This window comes from Neodiprion pinetum, chromosome 4 (assembly GCF_021155775.2).
Source record: "Neodiprion pinetum isolate iyNeoPine1 chromosome 4, iyNeoPine1.2, whole genome shotgun sequence".
Taxonomy (NCBI): domain Eukaryota; kingdom Metazoa; phylum Arthropoda; class Insecta; order Hymenoptera; family Diprionidae; genus Neodiprion; species Neodiprion pinetum.
Window position 1 is genome coordinate 11,164,955 of NC_060235.2, and position 25,938 is coordinate 11,190,892.

Sequence of the window (25,938 nt, forward strand, 5' to 3'; positions counted from 1 at the left end):
TAGTACCGCTTTTTAATAACGATACTATAAATTTCATCGGACCCATATGGAGTTACCGCTATTTGTCCGATTGTTAACTTCCGGTCTTTAATTGTTTGTTCATCTACCCTTCCTAGATCAGCGAGTAGTTTTCCAATTGAGGTTGATAGTTCTCCATCCGCAGAGATGGAATGGACTAGATAGTCCGGTTTATACGTTAGGCATTCTGGCGAGCCTATTATCGTACTTGTTTTTCTTATAGATTTTTCCCGCTCAGGTTCCTCTTCACTGGATGAGTCCAGTGAGGACGACGTGATCGAGGACGAAGTCGTGTCCTTTGATCCTATTATGATGGGATCATCGGGAAAGGTTATGATTTTGCTTTGATTCCCACTAGAATTATCGGGAAGTGAAGCACGTGGTAACGCACGTGGTCGGTAAGGTGTAGATCTTGCAGCCGGGGCCGCATCGTTGCTGGGCAATGACCATCTCACCGTGTGGCGGGGAGCGGGCAGTACAGAGGTCCGGGCGGGCTGTAAGGTGTCGGGTTTGCGCTCGAGTCCCGCGGCCATACTTGTCTTGGGCCTCTCCCTCGCACTCACTCACGGCAAACTCTCTCTATCAGCTGGTGGCTCATCGCTCTCGTCGTCCGCCTCCGTTCCTCCTACCGTGCGTGATGACGTCTTCTCTCCCGCACTCAGCCGCCGTATTAATTCCTTGTGCGATGGTGACTTGAACCTATTTTCTAACGCTTTCGAGCGGCTGGCAAGCTCGGCATCTCCGGCGATGTCATCGAAAGGGTTTTGTTCTTGAAGAATCCTCCGAGCCTACTCTTCTACCTCATCCCCCTCCGACAGATGATCAGGCCAGTCAAAATCTGTTTCATCAGGCCCTTTTTTGGGGTCGCGGGAGGGTTTGGTGTGATGTCGCTCTTTCAAACGCCTTAATGATTCGTTAAATTTGTGAATTGAGTCTTCAAGGGTTGCCGTTACCGTCTTTGTGCTATCTGCTTCCGATTCCTCCGTGCTTCCATCAGAATCGTTGCTAGGTCTATCTATTATAGAATCTTGGTGATCGGTCAAATCGTTGCTAGGGGTGGTGACCGTGACCGTGATTGCAGCAGACCTCTGGTCAGACGTCGCGCCTGCGGACTCCAATGAAGACGCCGGTTCTTGGGGACCTCCGAGGGGCTTGACCTCTACGGGGGGTGGAGGCTTCGGCCTTTTCGGAGGAAGTAACGGTGAGGGCAACATACTGCGGTGCAGGCGCTGTATGGGTGGCCCTGAGCTCTCCGATTCGGATCCGGAGGGTTTCGCGACGGTGGGAGGTTGGCGCCTCGCGGGTCTCGTAACGACCTTCCCGCGTGTGCGTCTCGCCACCGGGCCTGAGCTCTCCGAGCTCCCCTCTCCTCTTTCAGGTACCGTTGGCACTGTAGGCACGCTGTGTAGACGCGATCGTGTGCGCGCTGCTACGATTGATGCATCGGCCTTGGACTGGCCAGCTGATGTCTCAGATGTCGACACTTCTGTGCTAGACGTCGGGTCTTTCCGAGTACCGAAAGGTTTTGAAGATAAAGGCAAAACTTGAGCTTCCTGAGTGACGTTCGGCTCTACGTCCGAATCACTTGAAGACGAGGTTTTCATCGGATTTACGGGATTACGGGAGAGTACATTGGCATTTACATTTTCACGCCCTGGCTTGTGTTGGAATTCATGATCGTATTAACACAATCTAATTTTCCATCGATTGAGCCTCTTGCGTGGGTCGAGCGAAGAACGCATCCATTTAAGAGGCTCGTGATCGCTTACGAGCCTAAATTTCTTTTCATACAAATATGTGGAGAAATGTTCTATTGAATCGATTATAGCCAGACACTCTTGTTCCGTAGCTCCGTAATTCTTTTCAGCGTTACAGAAAATTCTAGAATGATAAGCGATTCGTAGATCATGGCCATCGTGAATTTGTGACAACACTGCTCCGAGTGCAAATTCCGAGGCATCGGTCATCAAGATGAATTGTTTGGACAAATCGGGATACTGTAAAATCGGTTCTTGACACAGTGCTTTGCGAAGCTTGCGAAAGCTATTTTTCTGCTCCCGCTCCCATAGGAATGGTTTTCCCTTTTTGAGCAAGTCCGACAAGGGCTTAGATTGGCAGCGAAATCCGGAATAAATCGACGGTAATAACCGGCAAGTCCCAGAAATTGGCGCACGTTTTTCTGCGTCCTTGGGCGCGGAAACTTACGCACTGCCTCTAGTTTCTTCGGGTCCATTCGAAACCCATCGCGGCTAACGATATGCCCGAGATACGCGACTTCGCTACGCAAGAACTCGCATTTGTCCGGTTCGAGGACGAGGTTAGCGTCCCCGAGACGTTGCATAAGACGACGGATTTTAATCTTATGTTCCTCGAGAATTTCCGCAAATACAACAATATCGTCGAGATACACGAACAGCCCTGTCCCCTGCAACCCGATCAGCACCCGATCCATCAGGCGTTGAAAGGTCGCGGGCGCGTTTTTGAGACCTTGAGGCATGCGAGCGTACTCGTAATGCCCGTTTATCGTGGAAAACGCTGTCTTTGAACCGTCGCTACGATCCATCGAGATCTGCTGGAAGCCGCTCGCTAAATCGAATGTCGAAAATTACGTAGCTTTTCCCAGCTGCTCGAGTATTTCTATCATATTCGGGAGATGGTATGCATCGAAAATCGTCTTTTCGTTCAATTTACGGAAATCGATGACCATGCGCATCCGAGGATTCCCTTGAGAATCGGGTTTTTTACGAACTATTGAGACCGGCGAGTTATACGGGGAGCGTGAATGAAAAATTATTCCCTCGCTTAGCTTTTTCTCAACTTGCCGTTCCAGTTCCGACCGATACACCACAGGAAATCTGTATTGTTTCGCGTCTACCGGGAGCTCGTCCACCGTCGGGATCCGATGGTGAACTTGATCCGTGCATCGCAATGTATCGCCTGGTAGCTTATACATGTGAGGATATTCCTCGATGAGATTTATAACATGTGCGCGCTCCACCTCGTTGAGCCTATCTAATCGCAATGATTTAATTATGGCTTCTATCCGATCCGTCGGCGGAGTAGTCTCTACGCCGCTACCGTCGGAGCTCTCACCGCTCCAATAGCCGCCCTCTCGATAATGCTCAAAATCTTCGAGTTCCAGATGCTCGATTTCTAATTCAATGTCGTCGAATAGCGTGTTTATTGCCAAGACGTAGCACGATCCTCCCGCAGGAGCAACGATACTCTCTCCGATAAACACACCCGGTTGAGTCTCGATTTGCGGTAAGTATCGCTCCTTTAGATTCGCGTTCTTTAAAAGGGTGCTTATTTGCTCACTCGTACGCGCGCGCGGTTTATAACTTCGTTTTTCCGAAGCGAATTTCGTTGCTAACACGCGCCTTGTTGGCTCCGCGTCGGGAGGAGATAAGCCTAGGAAAGGCTTGGGTCGGATAGGATCACCGGTCTCGTAAATCATGTAATTTAGCCGGTTTCTCAGAAATATGAAGGACAACTAAGCCGAGTGTCGGAATATCCGATTCCTCTAACTCTGTTACCCATATTTGGTTGTCAGTATTTACAATTGAGTCTTGATCGAAGGCACTTAGTTTGATTGAGCTGGCTAATGAATCCATGTCAAGAAAGAATTTTCCCTTCTTGTTACAAAGTTCGGGGGCAGTCAGTTCGACTACTGGGCTCTCCTCGTCGGTGAGGGTCTAGAGGACGAGGCATCGTTCTCCGGGAACCTCACTGACTGTTGGTGTTCTCGGGGTCGACTCGACTCGCTTGCTCCTGTCGGGCCCGCAGGGGAATTTGCTCGGCGAGCCCCAGGATAGTTTAAAGGCTCCCTTTGCGGGGAACGCCCCGGAGATGACCGACGCTTTAACGGGCAGCACGGGCAATCCCTGTTCTCTTTACAGCAATATTTATATCCGCAAGGCGTTGACGGATGAGAATATGACATTCCCGCGGCACCCTCGCGGTTATCAGGCGTTTGCGCGGGTTTTAAAATTCTGGGAGCCGGTTGTGGTGACTGGCTTCGATGAGTAGATGACTGTCTATTTTCCCAAGCCGTCGGCGACGGAGTTCGAGAGCCATAGCGAGCGTAAAGAACACGCGCCGATTCGTCCTGACTGGAGTCAATTGCTTTCCGTCGGCTACCTCGAAGCGCGACTTTTTCAGCGATTTTGAAGGCTGCTTCGAGTGTTTCCGGCTCGCGCGAATCTACCGCGGTTTCGATATGGGTAGGCAAACCGTTTATGAATGAACCTAACGCGATTTGATGTAGCGGGTCCCGCTTCAACTCCGGCAGATCGACGCCAAAATATGATTTGAACGTGCTTCCCCCGCTTAGCGAAATTCGTACTTTGTCGTAGAATTGCCCGACGGATGGATCGCGTTTCATCCGGATCGTTGATAGCGCCTCCGTGTAGTAGTCATAGGTCTTTCCGCGGGCGAGTCGATTCTTCAGCAGTTTCACCACCTTGGCCATGGTCTCGACTTTCTCGCCGTAGATGCAGTTTCGCGCGTCCCCGCGCAATCGCGATATTACTGCGCCAAGGTGCTGCGCTTTTGCCGCGGCTGGCACGAACGTGGAAGCGTTTTGGATGTCTTGCTAGAAATCCCTCAACGGCATATTTTTTCCGTCAAATTCGGGAATTTTTTCCGGATTATTTCGGATAGTTAAGTTTTCCACAATAGTGGAAATACTGGCGACCAGCTCGGCTGTCATATCGGCGGCCTCTCTGGCCGGAGCGTGATTAGGCATTTTGACGAGTCCGTGGGTACGGAAGGAGATCGAAAAGGATAAGTGGTTCTTTCAAGTATAGTTCGACTCCCTCATTTGGCGAAATGAGAAAAATTCAGAAAAATTATATGATTTGAATTTCAAAAATGAAATCCTCGATTCCAATTCGAAAGGAAAAATCACCTCGGTATCGCACTTCTGACACCAATTTTGTCTGTCACGTGCGGAGCGGTCTCGCACGCGACGACTCAACCCTCTAGGTAACCGTGGAGGTTCATTCTTATTTTTTTAGTGGGTCGGGAGGTGATCAACCTATACAGGGCGATCCTTGTGAAATGGATTAGAGAGTTTCAATATTATCGTACTAAAATGTTTATGATGCAAAGCCGAATGTTTAATGGAAAGATAGCAACAGAAATGGAAGACGGGGAAGCTTACAATGGTTTTATGTTAATGTTTACTCTGTTTCTCTCGCACTTACTCTTCGGTAGTTCAGATTCGAATTCGCAGAACGGCTCACACTTTCACACTCATATGCAATTGAGACTACACAACTTGATTGAGTTCGTGGCAAAGCTTTCTACTCTTAAAGTCTTACTTCAAAAAGCTGACGTCGTGACGCCAGACGCTTCAAACACCGCGTGTAGAATTAGAAGAATTCACTTTCTATTCGTCGGTGACTCTAAGACTGATAACTCTATACTCGACAGCTTTGAAGGAGCCTGTTTCCGTTGACGTTACGTTGGTTTGATCCTGTCTCTAACGGGACTGACTTCGCTCGCTTGTCCGACAACCCTTGGAGCATCGGGCAGCAAGCGAAATTTTTGCTGAATTCACAATTTTAGAACAAAGGCTCGCCTCGCGACGGTCATCCTCGAAGCGCGTAATCTCGGGCTCGCCTCATCCCGGTGTTGATTACACCCGGGATCTGGCGGGCGCGGAGACGCTGACGTTGCTGACAGTGAACTACGCCGTTGCGCATCGGTTGTGCCACGAACTGTTTCATAATGAATATTTTATGGATTTACATATGAATTTAAAGCTATGCTTCCTTGTCTCTGAAGCGATAATAATAATTATTGAAATGGTATATGATGATTTATTCAGTGTAAATATGGGGCGCTCGTTACAAGGATTGAGGACGACGACCGACGGTCGACGTATGATCGGAAGAATGACGGCCTATACCGTCCCCGAATCCCGCGACGTACCGAGGGGGTCCACGGGTCCCTCCGGTCGCTTGTCGGCCTTGCGTTCGCTGACTGGCCATCCGAGCTGCGTATATCTCGAGTGGCAACGGGTACGGGAAAAAATTTTCTTTTCTCAGTCCCCGCACTCACATTGCCATCGCACACGCTCGGCGAGCAGAGCACGGCCGCGCCGGTCCGCATGCGACTCGTCCGAAATAGGACGAGCGACGCGTCTCGTGACCGGCGTCGAGCCAGCTCTGCAAACACAAGCATTGGGGCTTCATCTAACCGACAAGACGAATCTCCGAACCAAGTGCTAAGTCTCAACAGATCGCAGCCTGGTAATTTCTCTACCGAGTATAACACCCCGCCAGGTACCTAAGTCGTCTACAGACGATTCTGAGTCTCGACATCGAACTGGATGACCCATGATCGACCGTTCAAGGCCAGACCGACGAGCCGGAAGATCCCGACGGAGGCCAAAGACCCCGCCCGGCAAACAGAGCTCGTGCGACGACCGGTCCACGGACCGGCCACCTAGTAAAGTCACATTGTTTTGAGCCTTTCGACCCACGAGACTCCTCGAAATATCGTTGCCCCCTTTGACTAGAGAGAATACGGCCTTAGAGGCGTTCAGGCATAATCCCACGGATGGTAGCTTCGCACCACCGGCCGCTCAACCGAGTGCGTAAACCAAATGTCCGAACCTGCGGTTCCTCTCGTACTGAGCAGGATCACTATCGCAATGACGAGCCATCAGTAGGGTAAAACTAACCTATCTCACGCCGGTCCGAACTCAGCTCACGTTCCCTATTGGTGGGTGAACATTCCAACGCTTGGCGAATCCTGCTTTGCTAGGATAAGAAGAGCCCACATCAAAGGATCAAAAAGCGACGTCGCTATGAACGCTCGGCCGCGACAAGGCAGTTATCCCTGTGGTAATTTTTCTGACACCCCTTGCTGAAAACTCTTCAAGCCAAAAGGATCGATAGGCCGTGCTTTCGCAGTCTCTATGCGTACTGAACATCGAGATCAAGCCAGCTTTTGCCCTTTTGCTCTACGCGAGGTTTCTGTCCTCGCTCAGCCGGCCTTGGGACACCTGCGTTATTCTTTGACAGATATACCGCCCCAGTCAAACTCCTTGCCTGGCAGTGTCCTCGAATCGGATCACGCGGGAGTATGATCGACGATCGGCCGAAGCCTCACGCCACTCTTACACGCTTGGTTCTAGAACAACGTGACAGCCGGGACGAAAGTCCTCGACGCACGCGCTCCGCCTAAACGAGTAAGTAAAGAAACGATGAAAGTAGTGGTATTTCACCGGCGATGTTGCCACCTTCCACTCATGCTACACCTCTCATGTCTCCTTACAGTGCCAGACTAGAGTCAAGCTCAACAGGATCTTCTTTCCCCGCTAATTTTTCCAGGCCCGTTCCCTTGGCAGTGGTATCGCTATACATATAGTAGATAGGGACAGTAGGAATCTCGTTAATCCATTCATGCGCGTCACTTATTAGATGACAAGGCATTTGGCTATTCGTTTTTTTTTTCTTCTATTCAAAATATTCACAGGTATCAAAGGTGAATAAATAACATTATGCCCGGTTTATCCGAGAAACCGGTGCAGCTTTTTATTTTCCCCGGATCAGTCTTCGCACGTCGAATCCTTTCTTTCGTTATTACATCTTGGCCAATTACGTAACTTGACTTCTTTCTTTCCAGATGTCAACCAATTCCTTCTCTCTCTCTCTGTCTTTTTCCAGGTGTTATTGATGTTGAGTTGAACATGTGCCACGCCGCAATGGTTCTGTTCACAACCCTCGTTGAAATGATGCTGATGTCCTTTTTTCCGATTAACCCTCTCGTCGGAAGCTGATGGGCAAATCTTTTGCTCCATACTCCCCTGCAATTCAAGGTTGCCGCCAAAGTAAGTACTGTTCTGGCTTCGTATCTTTTCTATATTAGCTCTATGATTTCCAGGATGTCTGCATACTTCTTGATCTTGTCCCAGTCTGATTTTTTCCAAATTCATCCGCTCGTTTCTCACTTGGGCGTCCACGACTAGAGACATGTGTCCCAGTGTTGCTAGGATGTCCGGCTTACAAAGACCTTCAGTGGTTTGGAAATGTGGTTCTTCAGTGACTTCGTACCCTGATCTTCTGAGCCTTTTTACCAGGTATTTGACTATAGCATCATGTCTCTGTATTCTGGCTAAGTTTGCACGGTGACAGTGTTGCACAATGTGGTTGAGGGTTTTGATCTGACCACACCCCTCTCTGCATGTTCTATCTTTTCTCCTTCCTCGAGCTGTCCGAGATCGTGTTGGCAAGGCTTTTATTCGAGCCTTGCAACAATTTACAAAATCCTTTCCACTAAGAAAGTTACTCATGCTAGACACCCATTTATGCTGCTCGCCAACCATGCGCGAGTCCTTTAGCGCTTTGCCATCCACTGAGGCATTCAATACTTCAGCCCAGAATCCATCGATTTGTTTAGCTGTTTTGAGAGCTTTCCCTTCAAAGCATATTCTTTTTTCAGCAGCCTTCATTTCCTGTTTCAGATATCCGCCGACTGCGGTTCCGACTACATAGTCTGACCTAGTGAGGCTGTGAAGCCGGTGCCATCTATCCGCTGGGGCTTTCCACCGTACCGATGGCAAACCGAGGCCGCCGTCCTTGATGTTTGCGTGGATATAGGCGTTTGGGCAGTCATGTGGGAGATGTAACCACCTGCGGACATCCGCGCGAACTCTTTGATCTATGGATCGTAAGTAACCTATAGTTGTAACACCCATCGTAAGTTGGTTCATTGCTGATGGTATTATCATCGATCGGAGAGCCCATAGGCGCTGTTGTGGTTTCAACGGGGCCTTTGAGAGCTTAACCAGGTCTTCAACCATTTGCTCACGAGTTTTGGCTGCTGATTTGCCTTCGGGCGTGAAGAAAATGCCCAAGTATCTCCACTCTTCGGTTCGTTTAAGAGCCGGTACGGTGACCCCTCGTATTTTGAAAGAGCTTCAATCCACAAAGGTTTTCTTTTCTTTTGGTACAGTTTTAATCGCCACCGTCAGACACTTATTCGCATTTGCCTCGAGACCACAGGAGTACAGAAACTCAGTGACATTGTCTAGCAGGGTTTTCATACCCCCTTCAGTTGATGCGACCAGTATGATGTCATCAGCGAATGCAAGTAAGCTTACTCTAATTCCATCCATCTCGACGCCAATCTCCTCGGGTATTCTTTTTATCATTTCATCTATGATAAAGTTGAATAAATACGGTGACATGGGATCTCCCTGCTTGACGCCACACGTTGTGTGGAGTCTTCCCGATTTCCATCCACCATGCTGTAGAATGATTTTACTCTCGTCATAGAGTCTCGCGGTGTACTCCATCATGGGCCCGCACGCCTTTAGTGTTGAGAACTTCTTCAAGCGTATCGAACGTGACCGAGTCGAAAGCCTTTTTTATATCGAGGGAGGCCAGAAAGACCTTTCTGTGTTTCTTCCGGTGGTAGCGAAGCACAAGGTCGAGCAGCATCGTGTTGTCCACGCATCCGTCAGTATTACAGAAGCCTCTTTGCCTGTCGTCTATTTCGACCGTCTTTAGCCGATTTGCGAGTACCTTATGGAATGTCCGCGTGATCACCAACGATATTGAAATCGGGCAAAAGTCGCTAGAATCAGACGCCCCCTTCTTTTTCGCTATAAGCACTGTCCTTGATAGACAGAGCTGTTCTGGTAGACAGCGGCACCATATGAACAGATTAAACAGCCTTGCTAATATCATCGGTGATACACTCTGCAGGTCTCTCGCTGAAATCCTATCTGGACCCGCCGAGGTGTTTGTCGGTGGGTAGGCTCTCTGGACTTCCTTATCCTTGACCAGGTTCCATAGGTGTTGTAGGTTCTCGTCAGGTTCAGGTAGGTTTGGTGCTAGACCGGTGCACTTACTGAAAACAGCTTTCCAGTAAGGCTCCATTCTATTTTGATCAACCCCGGTATCTTGTTCCAGTTGGTCTGTCAGGATGCGCTTGACACATCTACTTGGCGCTTACTTACAAAGGTCTTGGACTCTGGCGTATTCTGCCCGTCTCATCTTTTTTCTGGGTATATGTTCTCCGCCCCTTTCTATACTTCGATGCTCGCTCACGATGTTCTTTTTGATCTTCTCAGGAAATACTTCCTCCAGGAATAGACCCAGCTCGGTAACTATCTCCGCTCGAGTTCTATGTACAACTTGGCTGTAGATGGAATCAAGTGTTTCAATCCACCAGCCTTCTCCGACCAGAGAAGGATGGCTGAGCAGGAACTCCTGGATTTTATCATCCGTCTGCTCATCCTCGGGCTCGTCCGCACTCTCATATGCCTCCCCGGAACCCTCGAATTGATTTTCCGGTTGCAGCAGATCCAAGTATTTCTTCACTCTCTTTTTATAACTAGGTCGCCTTCGATGGCTCTTAACGGCATCCGATGGCCTTCCATAAAATACCTTTGCCAGTTTTTGATCAATGTTGATTACCTTCTCTTCTTACAGGATAAGTTTTGCTTCTTTCCTGGCCATCATATTCGTCTCTTCCTCCGACCATCTATCGTTCTTCGTTACCTTTGCCGCTTGTTGTTCATCATACCAATCACGATGCCCATGCTGCTCGTGGACACCGAGACCAGTCACTTTGCTAAAACCTCGTAGACATCCAGGAAAACGACGTTGATGGCCTCTTCTTTATTCCCAGGCTCGGCTGAGGATGACTGATCTGGTTTCGCCGCAGTCACAGCGGGGTCTGTGAACCGGCGGGCAATTTGCGCCTTTCGCGCGTTTCTTGTTTGTATTGGACCTGCTTTCTTGGGCCAGAGGGTTGGTAGCTCCAAGGCCCGTACATAGCCACAAAACTCGGTAGCCAGCGTTTCCACTAGCGTTGCCCGACTCCCACCACGAGAAGGTGTATAGTTGGCACTTGGGCTCCTAGGCTAAAGGCGCTCACCAAGGAGATTTTTTTTTTTTTTTTTTTTCCGTGAGGAGAAATCTTCTAAAGACGAACGGGCAACGAGCCCGAACAGTGTGAGATTCTCCCTATTTAACGGGCATACTCACTAAAACTCCTCACTCTTCCGCCAGATGTTAAGTGGGACGGCTTAATTGCCTGCTGCCGTATTAGATGGTGGGGTGCAGGTAACCCAGGTTGATAGGGAATGGCCAAATCTCCCTACCCAATCCCCGCGCGCTCTGCTGGAATTCTCGATGTCATTTGATTCCAGCGGGTCCAATTTGTGTGGGACCCTTGTATCACCCTGGTAGTAATGCCACAAAGGAGCCCCAGAGGGATGCGCAAATGAGATCTTAAAGTGTCAGCGGAAGTGCCGCTCCATACACCCCGCCAAGAAAAGGTGCAGCTCAAGACAGTCACGGCGGATGGTTCAACTTGGAGAACCTTGGCAGCTTTGCTTATGATAGGAAGGGAGTCATACTTCTCAAACTTCCTCTTATGACTGTCATCTAGCGGCACGGCACCGCTAACAATTTGCGCATCTACAATGAAGCCTCTGGCTCCGTCTGCCACAAGAATATCAGGCTATCTCAGCCCTACCGACGTTCGAAGATGGGGTTCCACATGTACCCTCATCTTCCGCGATCGCATATGATCGGCCAAAGTCTTGCAGACTGCGTCATGCCGCTTGACTTCACCCCCGTGGGTACGGAAGCAGGATTGGATGACATGTGCGGCAGTCTCTGTGGAGTCGCAGCCAGCTCGGCACTTGATGTTGGTGTACACAGGCCTTTGACCTCTCGACGTGCGGACTTTTGTTGGAAGACTGTTGATGCGTACATGGTGGTATTGAATGTAATCCCTTCCAGGTACGCCCAAAGCACCCGCATCAATCCACTTGGTGGAGGCTGATGTTCTGCCACAGTCTCTCAACTCCATCCCGTCTACACGTTCGTAGAGACACCTTGCCCAATACTTAGCTCGATGTTCTGAGCTATTGAGTCTCTCACCATTACACTTCAAGACTCCACGGGCCCACTTGATCTTCTTCTGGACCCAAACCGACCCATACGCAATCCTCGCGGATTTGAAGGACGAATCCTTCATTTGTTCAAGTAACTTTGTTCAAGTAACTTTGTTCAAGTCGGCTCAGTAAAAGGCCAGGGATGGTAGTGGCAAAAGATGGTATGCCAAGTCCGTCGTCCCTGCAACTCGCGTGAACGTAGGCGATGGGGATATCCTTGGGCAGGCGGAGCCAACGCCGAACAGCAGCTCTCACTTGAGAGTGAAGATGATGGAGGACTTTCAAGGTACATCCAGACAGCACCAGGAGATGGTAAAACCTGGTAACCAGATAGCAGCGCAAGATCTTGAGGCGCTGTTGTGGTTTCAGAGGAGCTCGCGTAATGCGCTGAAGCTCAGCCTCCAAGGACGGAGATGCCTTCTTAATGCCTACCGGGCTGAAATTTACTCCTAAGTACCGCCACTCATCAACTGGACCCAGCTGACGAATGGGGCTTCCACCCTGGAGAGCAAACTGAGGCTCAGTAAGGACTTTAACCTTTTTATCTCGTCCTGATGGTACAATGGAGGTGGCAACGCATTTAGAAGGATTGAACGCGAGCCCCTGTTTTCGAGCTGTCTCTTCTACTGCATTCAGCGTGGCCGTCATACCACTCACGGATCCCGTCAGCAAGACTATATCGTCTGCGAATGCGACCCTAATAACCATGTGATTAGGTGCCAATTCATATCCGACAGTAGTCGGAATCGAGCGCAATATCCTGTCATTTACCAATGAGAAGATGACGGTACTCATTGGGTCTCCCTGCCGCACACCCCTGCTCACAACGATTCTCTCAGACTTCCGCTTCCCGACTTCCAAGATGGTCGTGGACTTCTCATAGGAGGTTCTAATATAATCCACCAAGACTTGAGGCACACCAGCCTCCGTGAGGGCAGATGTTATTGCCTGATGACTGACAGAATCGAAGGCCTTCGCAACGTCGAGAGAAACCATGTGAAGTTCACGACGGTTACTCCTGGCGTGATTGATGGTAGAGGCCAGGATGGATATGTTTTCGGCACACCCATCCTCGAGGCAACGTTGCCTCTCGTCGATCAATCCGGCAGCTATCATGCGAGCAGCTAAGATCTTGTGTAGCTGTCTCACTACAACCGAAGCTATACTGATGGGCCTGACGTCAGAAGGCTTGGTAGCTTTCGCCTTCTTGGGGACGAAAACCGTCCTACTTGCGAGAACGTCAGGAGGGAAAGATCCGCTATAGAGGACCATGTTATACAAGAGTGCACGGCACAAGGCAGGACATTGTCTCCAGACGGCTGGTGTTATGCCATCTATGCCAGGGGCCGAGCTGCAGGGAACGTTAATCGAATTAACTTCCCGGATGGGGATCGGGTTCTCCAAAGATGTCTTCTGCTGATGTTCAGGCAGGACAGGATGTTATTGGACGGGGATAAAGGGATGTTCGAAGACTGGTTTCCAGAAATCAAACATCTCCTCGAGGCTAGGTAGTGTTGCCTCATCCTCACCATCCAATACAGCCTTGGCGGCTCTGCTCATGTTCTTCTTGAACAGGTCTTGCATTCGAGCATATACCCTGCGCCTTGATCTCCAGGCGCTCGGCTTGGCATTACGGTTGAACGGGCGTTTAGAGCATCTGCGACCCCTTCGAGTAGCCTTAGTTCGCACCTTAGGCCTGAGTAAGGTCCGAAGCCACGAGATCATCTCTAAAAAGATATCACGACCGTTGATAAGGTCGAGACCCAAGGACGCTAAAGGATGATCTTGAAGAGATTCATCCTCAGCAATTTTGACCAGTAATGATGTAATGGCCTCCTTATATCTGTCTCTTGGGTCTGGTGGCGGGGGCTCCTCGGGGATCGGTGCAGCCGATGTTCTGGCAGGGGACTCTGGAGGTGTTCTTCCTGGCGAAGAACCAGGAGTGGGCGACTCAGGGGTTTCACCCTCGTTGAGCTGACTCGCGTATTGAGCAACAAGATCTCGATAAATCTTGGTCTTTCTGGCATTCTTCACCCCGTCGGTATTCCTGTTCGGGAAGAATTGTGCCATATAAACGTTGATGAATCGGACCCTATTGCCCAGACGATCCTTGCCATGCTTGACGAGATATGCTTCCTCGGAAGCCGCCATTCTAAGCTCTTCAGATGAGTACCCTTTACGCACACGCTCAATATTGATCTCGGCATTCGTGGAATCAGGATGACAATGTCTCCTATGTTGCCCAAGACCAATCTTTGTTGAAAAGTATAGCAGATGATGATGCTACAGGGTCCACAGCTGGTGTTAAGGGCTGTGAGTCAGCAGATGATGTTTGCTGAGCTTGCTGTCGATTATGGATTCGCATGTGATTAGACAGCCCGCGGGAAGATGTAAATGTCCGCGAGCATTGTTGGCAAGAGAACTGATGCTCGTTCTCCTCAGGGGAATTGTCATTATTTCGGGCGGGCGGATTCGGGCAGTTAGACACAGCCCTCCCTTGGCTCGCTAGGCCGGTTGTCCGAGGCAGCGACCGGCAGTCGGGGAATAGCCCCGACACACTTCTTTGTTTATTTGGTGCTAGCGAAAAGACAACTTCCAGGTAGCAAGCCTGAGAGCTGTTCGAGACTTATCAGGCCTCTATGCCCCCGGCTTTGATAAGGGGTCTCCAGAAAACGAGAAAACCGGCTGGCCGTTTGTGTGGACTGCACACTCCTGGAGCCCAAATAGCCTGAGTCATTAGCCACCCATTGGAGCACGTCCAATGGGGCCCGGCCCACACCACAAGGAGGTGACACTAGGCACTTGGGAATTAGGGGTCTCCTCCTCTGCAGAGCAAAGTTGGTTCCCTAAATCCCTTCGTGGCAAGGAGAGCAACTAGACTTGAGAGAGTCATAGTTACTCCCGCCGTTTACTCGCGCTCGCTTGAATTTCTCGATGTTGAAATTCAGAGCACTGGGCACAAACCACATCGCGTCAACACCCGCTAGGGCCATCGCAATGCTTTGTTTTAATTGGACAGTCGGATTGCAGCAGTCCGTGCCAGTTCTGAGCTGCCCGTTGAGTGGCGGCCGAAGAGGACGACGACAACGGCGAACCGCCGCCAAAGCCTCGCAACCAGAAAGATTCGCGGGAGGCCAAGGCACTGGACCCAGCTCGGAACCGGTTATTACCATCACCTTGCCCAGGTCCGGCACGTCAGCCAAACCCGCTTCCCGACCAAGCTCGACACACCGCGATCCTCAGAGGCAATCCTTATTCCGAAGTTACGGCTCAAATTTGCCGACTTTTTTTACCTACATTCTTCTATCGACCTGGAGCTCTTCACCTTGGAGACCTGCTGCGGATATGGGTACCGACCGGCCCGAGACCTCCACGTGGCCCTCTCCTGAATTTTCAAGGTCCGAGGGGAAGATCCGGACACCGCCGCAACTGCGGTGCTCTTCGCGTTCCAAACCCTATCTCCCTGCTAGAGGATTCCAGGGAACTCGAACGCTTATACGGAGAAGAAAACTCTTTCCGGATCTCCCGACGGCGTCTCCAGGTCTTTTTTGGTTACGCCGACGAACTCTCTTGCAAGTGCCCGACTTGTAAACGGTTCCGCTGCCGGGTTCCGGAATAGGAACCAGATTCCCTTTCGCCCGACGGGCGTGTCACATTTCAAACCGCGCGCGCCTACGTCCGTGGGAACGCCAAGCGAGGCCCGACGTTCGCACAATCACCGGCGTCACGACGCGCGTGTCAGGCATAGAAATACACCGACATCGTCATCGGATTTTTCTATGACTTGGGATCGACTAAATCGTGTGCAACGGCTGTTCACACGGAAGTCTTCTCGATATCAGTCCTCCAGGGCCTCGCTAGAGTATTTGCTACCACCACCAAGATCTGCACCGACAGCGGCTCCAGGCAGGCTTACGCCCAGACCCTTCTGCGGACACCGCCGCGACCCTTCTATTCGTCAGTGCTTTAGGACGGCCTAGGCTGCCTTGTATGCCGCTGACGGCCGAGTATAGGCGCGACGCTTCAGCGCCATCCATTTTCAGGGCTAGTTGCTTCGGCAGGTGAGTTGTTACACACTCCTTAGCGGATTCCGGCTTCCATGGCCACCGTCCTGCTGTGTGAAGCAACCAACGCCTTTCATGGTATCCCATGAGCGTCGACTTTGGCGCCTTAACTCGTTGTTTGGTTCATCCCACAGCGCCAGTTCTGCTTACCAAAAGTGGCCCACTTGGCACTCTAATCCGAAATCTCGTGGCTTCATAGTTCAAGCAAGCCAGAGATCTCACCCATTGGAAGTCTGAGATGAGGTTGAGGTCGTTTCGGCCCCAAGGCCTCTAATCATTCGCTTGACCGGATGAGACTCGTGTACGTTTTGTACGCAAGTGCCAGCTATCCTGAGGGAATCTTCGGAGAGAACCAGCTAGTAGATGTTTCGATTAGCCTTTTGCCCCTATATCCAGTTCCTACGATCGACTTGCCCGTCAGAATCGCTACGGACCTCCATCGGGGTTTCCCCTGACTTCGTATTGACCAGGCATGTTTTACCATCTTTCGGGTCCCAACGCGTACGCTCTGGGTGCGCCTCTTCTCGCAGTAAGAACGAGACGCCCCACGAGTGCGGGGCCGCATCGTGACGCGGCCCATCCTCCCTCTGTCAGCGCTGAGCCGACCTTTACTTTCATTCCGCCTTTAGGTTTGCTCGTCCCAATGACTCGCGCACATGTTAGACTTCTTGGTCCGTGTTTCAAGATGGGTCCTGAAAGTACCCAAAGCAATAGCGTCGCCGACCGGTATTTGATAATTCGAACGAGCCAGCCAGAGGACACCGCCAGCCAACAGCCGGCCAGGCCCGGGGACGGCGCTAGGTCCGACCACCGGGAATCGCTGACCGCACTTGCGGCGGGCCCGACGCAGTTCAATGCGGCTCTATACCGTGCGGGTACCGCCGGGCAGCCGGACGGGCAACCGGGGGTCTGCCCCGACGAGAACGCCGAGACAGGCAGCCGATCGGGCCTAAGACCGACACCCAACGGGTCGCGACGTCCTACTAGGGGAGAAGTGCACCCCGGCGCCGCCGGACATTGCACCGCGACCGAGTGCCGTGGACGCAAGGTCCCGACATCACGAGCCGCGGCGAAGCCTGCGTCGCTGACGATAAATCTTCCCGTTCGATTTTTCGGGTTTGTCGGGATTACCCCTGCGCGGTTTCACGTACTCTTGATCTCTCTTCAAAGTACTTTTCAACTTTTCCTCACGCTACTTGTTCGCTATTGGTCTCGTGGTTATAGCGTTGAGCCTTGGATGAAGTTTACTACCCACTCGGAGCTGCACTCTCAAGCAACCCGACTCTGAGGAGAGATCCTTCCGTGGCGCGTCCCGGTCACTTCGGGCCTGGCACCCTCTGCGGGTAAGTGGCCCCATTCAAGATGGACTTGGACGCGGGCCGACGCCCCGGCATAAGTGGATCCTCCAAAACACTACATATTCCGGCGACAGAACCGCGGGTTTCAGTGCTGGGCTGTTTCCTGTTCGCTCGTTGCTACTAAAGAAATCCTACTTAGTTTCTTTTCCTCCGCCTGGTGATATGCTCAAATTCAGCGGGTAGTCCCGCCTGCTCTGAGGTCGTCGTAAGATTGCAAGTCCATCGTCGTCGACGGTCGTTCGTTCAAGAATAGCACCGTCGAAACGACCGAGGACAACGTATTTTTCATACGTTCGAGCTACGGAAACGGCCGTAAACGCCCGCCGTACGGGAGACTCTAGAGCTCCCCGCGGCGAAACGTGGACGGAACTTCTTTACATGAGCGGCGAATCGACCGCGCGGATCATTGGTCTGTCTGTCGCCGTGCCGAATTCGTTCGTTCTCTGGACTATCGCTAGCACCGGAACGTGACGAACGGCAGCGACAGCTCGACCCCGCGATCTGCGGCGACGCGTCGTGACCGTGACATACGTGTTCGTTTAAGGCGACGCGACCCGTTGCTGCGCGACCGGCGCGCGATACGGGCGGTGAACGCCCAGTCAATCGCTCGCAAAGGCACAGTGTGCTGTTTCCCCAAGGGGGTTTTTGCAGCAAAGTTGCCGACGGAGCAGTCTGTCGTGGTTAAACGACCCTCAGCCAGGCGTGGTCCGGGAATTGTATCCGTGGACCGCAATGTGCGTTCGAAATGTCGATGTTCATGTGTCCTGCAGTTCACAAGTTGACGCGCAATCAGCTGCGTTCTTCATCGACCCACGAGCCAAGTGATCCACCGTTTAGGGTAATCATATATGTGAATTTTGCATGAAAATGCTAGAATCACGGTTGTCACCGGCTTTCTGTAGTCGTGAGCGTGGCGCCGCGTGCGTTAGCCCTGTCGCGGTTGCGCGCCGAAAGAAACGCGCGCCGCGCGTCAAATTTCGTTCGTGCGACAGTTCAAGTGCCGACGTCGCCTCGAATTTACGGGTCGTCTGCCGGAATGAACCGGCCCGGACCCGATCGGCTCGCAATGCAAATGATTGACGGCGGACGGCAGTGGGCCGCGTCAGCGAGTCCCGGGCATCGCTGCCCTCGACGCTGCCGGGAGCTGCCTCGTACGGCCGAAAATCCTCTCCGAAACCTACCGCGTTCGCGGCCTGCGTCCGGGGTGTCACGGCGTTGCACCGAGACACCTGGGCGCAGATAGGTTGTCCGCGAAGAAGCGGTGAGACCAGTTTCGCACGTCTCTCTCGTACGACCTGACCGGGTCGAACGAGTCGAGGCGGACTGCGGAGCGGTCCCCTCTCGGTACCGAGTCAGCCGAAGGCGCGAACGACCCGCCGCTGCTCTGCGCTGGACGCGGAGCGACTGGTCGACGCCTTGGCGCGAGTCGGTCGCCGGTCGGTTTCAGCTGGCGACGGCGCTCGTCGCGACCGTGGGTTTTTGCTCCAAGCCGGTCCACTCCGTTAAGAAAATGCCGTAAATTTCCGAACTGCGACCTCATAGCTCTAAAAAACGATCTTTGCTCTACCGCTACCATACCGCCCTCCGACTCCTCATCGGATTTAAACAAACAGGCAGAGTTTTTAGGTACATCTATTGTTCACGTGCTAGATACCCATGCACCGCTGATTATGCGCGAATTTAGGGGACCTTCAGCGGGCTGGTTTACGCCAGAAATAAAGCGGCGTATAAGCGCTAGAAATAACTCATATACCTCGGCAAAACATCTGAAAACAGCCGATTCGATGTCTCAATATCGCGCTCTACGCCGCGCTATCAAAGTCGAAATTGAAAGAGTAAGAAATTTATATTTTAATGATCGCTCATCAAATCTCCCCAATGTATCAAGCATCTGGCGCGAACCTGGCCGCCGTGGGCTTACTGTAGCAAAGTGTCCGCTGGCCTCCCCCTTACATCACTCCGGGGCCGACCAACTAAATGTTTTTTATACTTTCATCACAAATGCCTATCCTCCCTGTTCAACCCATGAGTTAGATCAGCTGCTAGAAGACGATTTACTTTTGGTTCAATCTCAGTTTTCGTTTTCACTTGTCCTTGAGTCCGAAGTCCTGCGCCTACTCCCATCCTGTTTCACCAAATCGCGCGGTCAGAGCCCTGACGATATCCAGTTACCACACCTCCGGGACCACCTCAACCTGATAGCACCTCTTCTGACAAGCCTTCTCAATTGCTCCCTTCGTCATAGTTCATTTTATGAGATCTGGAAACGGGCTTATGTCGTCCCGTTGAACAAATGTGAACCACCTGCCTTCGAATCAGATACTCGACCTGTGGCTAATCTAGCTCATCTTTTGAAAGTCTTTGAGAAGCTAATAGCAATTCAACTTATGCCCTCCCTCGAGCAGAATGCCATACTAGATCCGTATCAATCGGGTTTCCGTAAATTCTACAGTACCCAGTCGGCCCTGCTCAAGTTATTGGACGATGCGAGAAAAGCCATTGATAATAGATGCGTTACCATTTCAGTCCTTTTCGATATCTCGAAGGCGTTCGATAGTATAAACCATCGTTTACTACTGGCTAAGATCATTCGTCACGGGCTGACTGCTGATGCAGTTGGGTGGTTCCACTCTTACCTTTCAAACCGAGCCCAGGGCGTCCAAACTCCCTTCGGCACACATTCTAGTTTCTTAACAAACCATTCAGGAGTTCCCCAGGGCTCGGTACTGGGTCCGATTCTCTTTCTTATCTTTATCAACGATATTGGCCACCCACACAAAGCATATTGTATTTACCGATGGTTTGCAGATATATCTGCATACTCACCTGACCGACATTGCTTCGGCTCTCGGCCGGGTCAGTATCGATGCAGGGGCGGTGTCGGATTGGGCGACGGAAAACGGCTTAAAGCTCAATGTTGCGAAAACCAAGGCCATTATCCTTGGTAGCTCATCCTATCTTACTAAACTATGTCACGACAATCCTCCACGAGTCACTATAAATGGACAGTGTATCCCATACGTTAGCTCAGTTAGGAATCTTGGCGTCTTTATTTCTGCCGTTTTATCTTGGAACGCTTAAGTAGCTCAGATCTCTCGCAGAGTCCACGAAACCCTGCATTAATTAAAACAACATAGAAATATTCTATTACCGGAAGTCAAAACGCTGCTCGTTCATGCTCTAGTTCTCCCTCATCTTGATTACTGTAGCCTCGTTCATTGCGACCTTACTGATTATCTAAATCTTGAACTGATAAGGCTCGTAAACTGTGGCATCCGATATATCTACAACTGTCGCAGGGACACTCATATTACACCTTACCGTCTTCAGTTGAAATGGCTGTCGGTAGCAAATCGTCGCCTGTACTTTTTAGGCTCTTTTCTTTATCAACTTCTATTGACGTCTATACCGACTTATTTACGGAATTCTTTTTTTGAATCGGATCCCGACGTACGTCGCTCTTTGAGGCTTGCAATTACAGATTACCCATCATCATTTCATATCCCCACTAATCGCACGACTTGCTACCGAAATTCATTTCTCCTGTCGGCTATTTATTTCTGGCACAGTCTACCCGTATCACTTAGGCAATCCTCCTCTCTGGCGGTCTTCAAGGCTAAACTCTTCGATCTGCTTTTTGCGTTGTAGTTAGCAGCCGTCAATCTAGCACCGTCACCGCGGCTCTAATTGCTAAGTTCGTTCATTCCCTTTTAGGTTAGGTCTATTCCCTACCTCATTATCGTAATGATAGGTGACATTTTGTTATTTTGTTACATTACCCTTGATCAATCTCACATATGTACTCCTCTATTTTCTTTTCCACTATTATATCTGATCTGTTGGTTTCCGGGTTATGCGTAAGTGAAAAGCACAGTTGAAAAAACAATCTGAATAGTTTAATTTATAGGTAATTGAAGTGTGAAACAGTACAAGGTATATATGTTATGTGTTTACGCGTCAGCGGTCACGACAAGTGTAAAGAGATATTCAAAAATACAAAGGTATCTAGCACGTGAGGCGTGCAATGTATATAGGTTTCAATAGATGTCAGCACGTCATCGATTTGGCTGGAAGATAGAGTGTCGTTCTATTCTCAACACTTCCCCTCAATCGATCGACCAGCTTTCTGAACGATTTGCTTTACCCCATGTTCATAAGCTCACGACATCTTCGATGTTTCACCCCGTTCAGTCCCTTTGTCATGATGTCGGCAGTCATCTCCTCCGTCGGCAGGTACTTCAATTCAATAACTTGGTCCCTGACTGCTCTTCGGACATAGTGTTGTCGAATTTCTATATGTTTACTTCTGGAATGAAATACAGGATTAGCAGCTAAATTTTTAGCTCCCTGATTATCGTTGAAAATAACGGTTGGTGATTTTTGAACTTCATCCAGTTCTCTCAAAAATCCTCTAAGGTACGAGGCTTCCTTTGCTGCTTCAGTGAGCCCCATATACTCTGCCTCAGTAGATGATAAAGCAACAGTTCGCTGCTTTCTCGCCTCCCAGGTGATCGGTCCATTCCCCAGTACAAAAATTATGCCCGTGTATGATCGTCGATCAATCGGACACGACCCCCAATCAGCATCGACGTACCCCTCGAGTGTTCTCTGATCTTTTCCGAAGACAATTCCAAGGTCAGTAGTTCCTCTAAGGTATCGAAGCACCCTTTTTGCTCCTTTCCAGTGTTCTGCTGAGTACCCCGTATTGAACTGGCTAAGTTAGTTTACAGTAAAAGCTATGTCCGGTCTCGTGCTCACGGCCAAGTACATCAGGCAGCCGATCAGCTCTCTATACGGGTACAAGTCTAGCTTCTCTTTTGGGCATTCTTCGATCTTCTCTAATTTGGTGTTAGGTTCCATCGGCGATCCGACTGACTTGCAGTCCTTCATCTTAAACCTTTCCAAAATCTCTTCGCAATATGCTCGTTGAGAAATTTTTATCCTCCCACTCTGATCAGTGAATTGCAAGCCTAGACATTGTCTTACTTCTCCAAGATCCTTGATCTCGAACCTCTTCTTAAGTCCTTGCTTGATGTCCTGCATCCAGTTCAAGTCCTTCGATGCCATCAATATGTCATCAACATAAACCAGCATGATCATACAGTCCGTTCCTCGCTTTGCAAAGTATACGCAGTTGTCAGCCTGTAAAGACTGCATTCCAAGTTTATTCAAAACTGTGTTAAGTTCTTTATTCCACTGATGACCTGCTTGCTTTAGTCCGTACAGGGCTTTCTCTAGCTTGCAGACCTTTTCTCCACGACTGATTTCCTTGATCATCTTTGTCATGGCATCTTTGTCGTAACTTTTTCCCTGCTTTTTCTCCATTCTTGCAGCTATTTCAGGCAGTGATTCAACAAATAATTTCGGTATTTCCATGAAAACGGTTTCTTCCAATTTTGCGTTCAAGAAGGCAGTAGCGACGTCGAGATGATGAATTTTCATTCCTTTCATCATGGCTGTTGCTACAAGTATTCGTACAGACGACATTCGTGCCACGGGTGCGAAGGTTTCTCTGAAGTCTATTCCAGGGCGTTGATTGTAGCCCTTAGCTACCAATCGAGCTTTCCTTCTCACCGGCAATCCATCGGTTCCATACTTATTGCAGAGTACCAGTCTGCATCCAATGGTGCTTCGATCCTGCGGTCGGTCCACCAGCTTCCAAGTGTTGTTTTCCAGTAATGCCACGAATTCATCAACTATGGCATTTCTCCACTCGTGTGCCTCATTACTAGCTAAAGCGTCTTTGATAGATACTTCGGCCAGGCTTGCTTGTGGGTCGTCTGCTTGATCCTTTTCGGTTTGTGTCTGCGTCGGAATCATGTTATATATCTTCTTTCTTCTTCCCCTAGAGCCAGTGCTCACTAGTTTTGGCCTACCAGGTCCTCTTCTAAGTTCTTCCGGCTGTGGTTCCTCGAAAAATCGGTCCTCTCTTGTCAAGTTGTCTTGTAGGTTGGACTGGTCTCCCAGTGCGTCGATACTTTCTTCGAATACACTGTCTCCAGATGAACTATTATTTTCTGAAGAGTCAGTACTGTCATCGGCAATTGCTTCAGCTTCCTCATAATCACTTTTCTCCGATGTTGGTCGGTTTTCAGTTTAAGTTGTGCTTGCAGGTGTCAGTTCAAACTTTATAACCCCTCTTCCATATGTACCTCCTTCTGAGGGCCTACTTGTATCTTGTTCTAGAGGTATTTTTCGTGCAGCAGCTTTCATGTTTTTCATTGACAAACTGGACGATTCCAGAAATTTCACGTCTCGAGTTGATATAATCTTCCTTTCATTCAACATCCAAACTCTGTAAGCCTTACATTCTTTCGAATATCCTATGAAGATACATTCCTTTCCACGAGGGTCAAACTTACCCTTGCCAGGAGTTTTATCAAGCATAAAGGCTCTGCATCCAAACGTCTTCAGATACGAGAGGTTTGGCTTTCTCCCAGTCCATTTTTCAAAAGGCGTTGCACCTTTCAGTATACTCGAGGGACATCTATTGCGAAGGTAGTTCGCGGTGGCTACTGCTTCCGCCCAGAAAGATCCAGTCAGCTGAGACTCGATGAGCATGCAGCGTGCCATATCGTTGAGTGTACGATTTTTCCGTTCCGCCACCCCATTCTGCTCAGGTGTGTAGGGCACAGTGAGCCTCCTTTCAATCCCGTTTTTCTGTAAATATTCGTCAAAGTCAGTATTACAGTATTCCCTTCCATTGTCTGACTGTAAGCATTTTATCATTCTGCCCGACTGTTTTTCAACTGTGGCTTTATAATTTTTAAAAACTTCGAAAACATCGCTCTTCTTTTTCAAAAAATATACTTCGCACCACCTGGTGCTGTCCTCAATGAACGTTACATAGTACCATGCGCCTCCATGTGATTGTTTACGCATCGGTCCACTTACATCAGAATGCACCAATTCGAGCAATTCTGTTTCTCTTGAGGATTCTTTCGGAAAAGGAGCACGAGTAAATTTACCCTGCATGCAGATTTTGCAAGGAGGTAGCTTCTCATCCTTCCTCATTTCTATTCCCAGGATGTTTCCTTTACTGACCGCCTCGACCAGGTCCTTCTCGTTCAAATGTCCTAGTCTTGTATGCCACTTTTCCAGCATCGACTTTTCCTCACAATCAGTACCATCGGCGCTCCATGCGTTCTGGGACTCTTCTCGCAGATAGTACAGGCCATTCACTCGTTCTGCGATCATCGTAATATTTCCATCCTGATCTCGCACTAGGGCGTCGTGTTTCCTGAAAGTGACTTCGTGATGTTTGTTAGTAATTTTCCCAACAGAGATCAAATTTGTCCTCAGATCAGGGACATATAGGGTCGTTTCCAAGTTGAGCACAGTCTTATTAATTCCATTATCAGCTACAACTTTTACAGTTCCCTCCCCTTTGATTTCTGTACATGAGTTACTTGCAAGATTCAGTGATTTGTGTTCAGACTTACTCATATCGATGAATTTGTCAACATCCCCACACAAGTGTGAGGTGCACCCACTGTCGAGGCACCAGGTACCCTGTGGTTTAATTGGGTCAACCTTCAGTGCGGCTTCCTGCGTTGGAATTGCAATGTAGCTCATTTCAGCGTTGGCGCTCATGGGCTGCGTGTCCTTCCTCCTTCCGCAATCTGCTGCTTTATGTCCAACTTTTCCGCATCTATGACATCTAAATTTAAACGACGACGTACCTTCGGATGTGTCCTCCTTCCCCTTGTTCGCATGTGGTTTCCCTTGCCATTTTTTCTTAAAACGACCGCTTTTGTTCGCCAACATGGCATTTGGTACAGCTTCCGGCGTTCTTCCCTTTCTCGCGTCGCATTCTTCTAGAATCTTCACCTTCAATATTTCTGGTTCGGGCAAAACGTCTCTCGTTTCGATCGCACAGCGAAAATTCTCAAAAGCTTCCGGTAAACTATACAGTAACATAATCGTCAGTTGATCTTTATTGATTACTACATCCATTTCCTGCAATTGACCTACAATGTCGAAAAATTTTCGCACATGATCACGTACATCGTCACTTTCGGCCATTTTGTGTAGGGTCAGCTGCTTAAGCAGCGCTGCCTTTTTGGCAGGCCCGCTTGACTGGTACACTGATTCTAATTTTGTCCAAACTTCACGTGACGTTTTGCAACCTTTTATTTGTTGTAATTCTGTGGGGCTAATCGCGAGTATAATGTCCGAACGCGCTTTTCTGTCCATATCGTCCCACTCTGCCGCAGCTGTACTCGCTGATACATCTCCCGGTTTCACATCGGGTCGGGCCTTTTCACCGCTCACATATTTCCACGTTTCATTTTTAATTAGGATAGCTTCTGCCTGAATTCTCCACGTATCATAATTATCTCTATGCAGTGGTTCGATACGCACTATATTACCGGCACTCATGGCTGTTTTTCGCGAAATTTCCGATTTCTTCGAAACGCGCTTAGCGGATCGAACACGTGATCGCACAGTCACGATCGCAGATTGTTCTCCTTTTATTTTTACACTGAGCTAAACCCTTTTTCACTTATGTTTTATTTTATAAACAATACTGGGCCCATAACCTGTTGGTTTCCGGGTTATGCGTAAGTGA

General features: G+C 49.7%; 1 long non-coding RNA gene and 1 other non-coding gene across 2 annotated transcripts in view; both read right to left on the reverse strand.

Moving 5' to 3' along the window:
* Positions 1-25,938, reverse strand: part of LOC138190744 (uncharacterized) — a 151,247-nt gene that overhangs the window by 77,622 nt on the left and 47,687 nt on the right. The gene's annotated exons all lie outside the window — the stretch shown is intronic.
* Positions 18,053-18,207, reverse strand: LOC124218309 (5.8S ribosomal RNA). The gene has a single exon (XR_006883021.1). It is a non-coding gene; the product is annotated as a 5.8S ribosomal RNA (ribosomal RNA).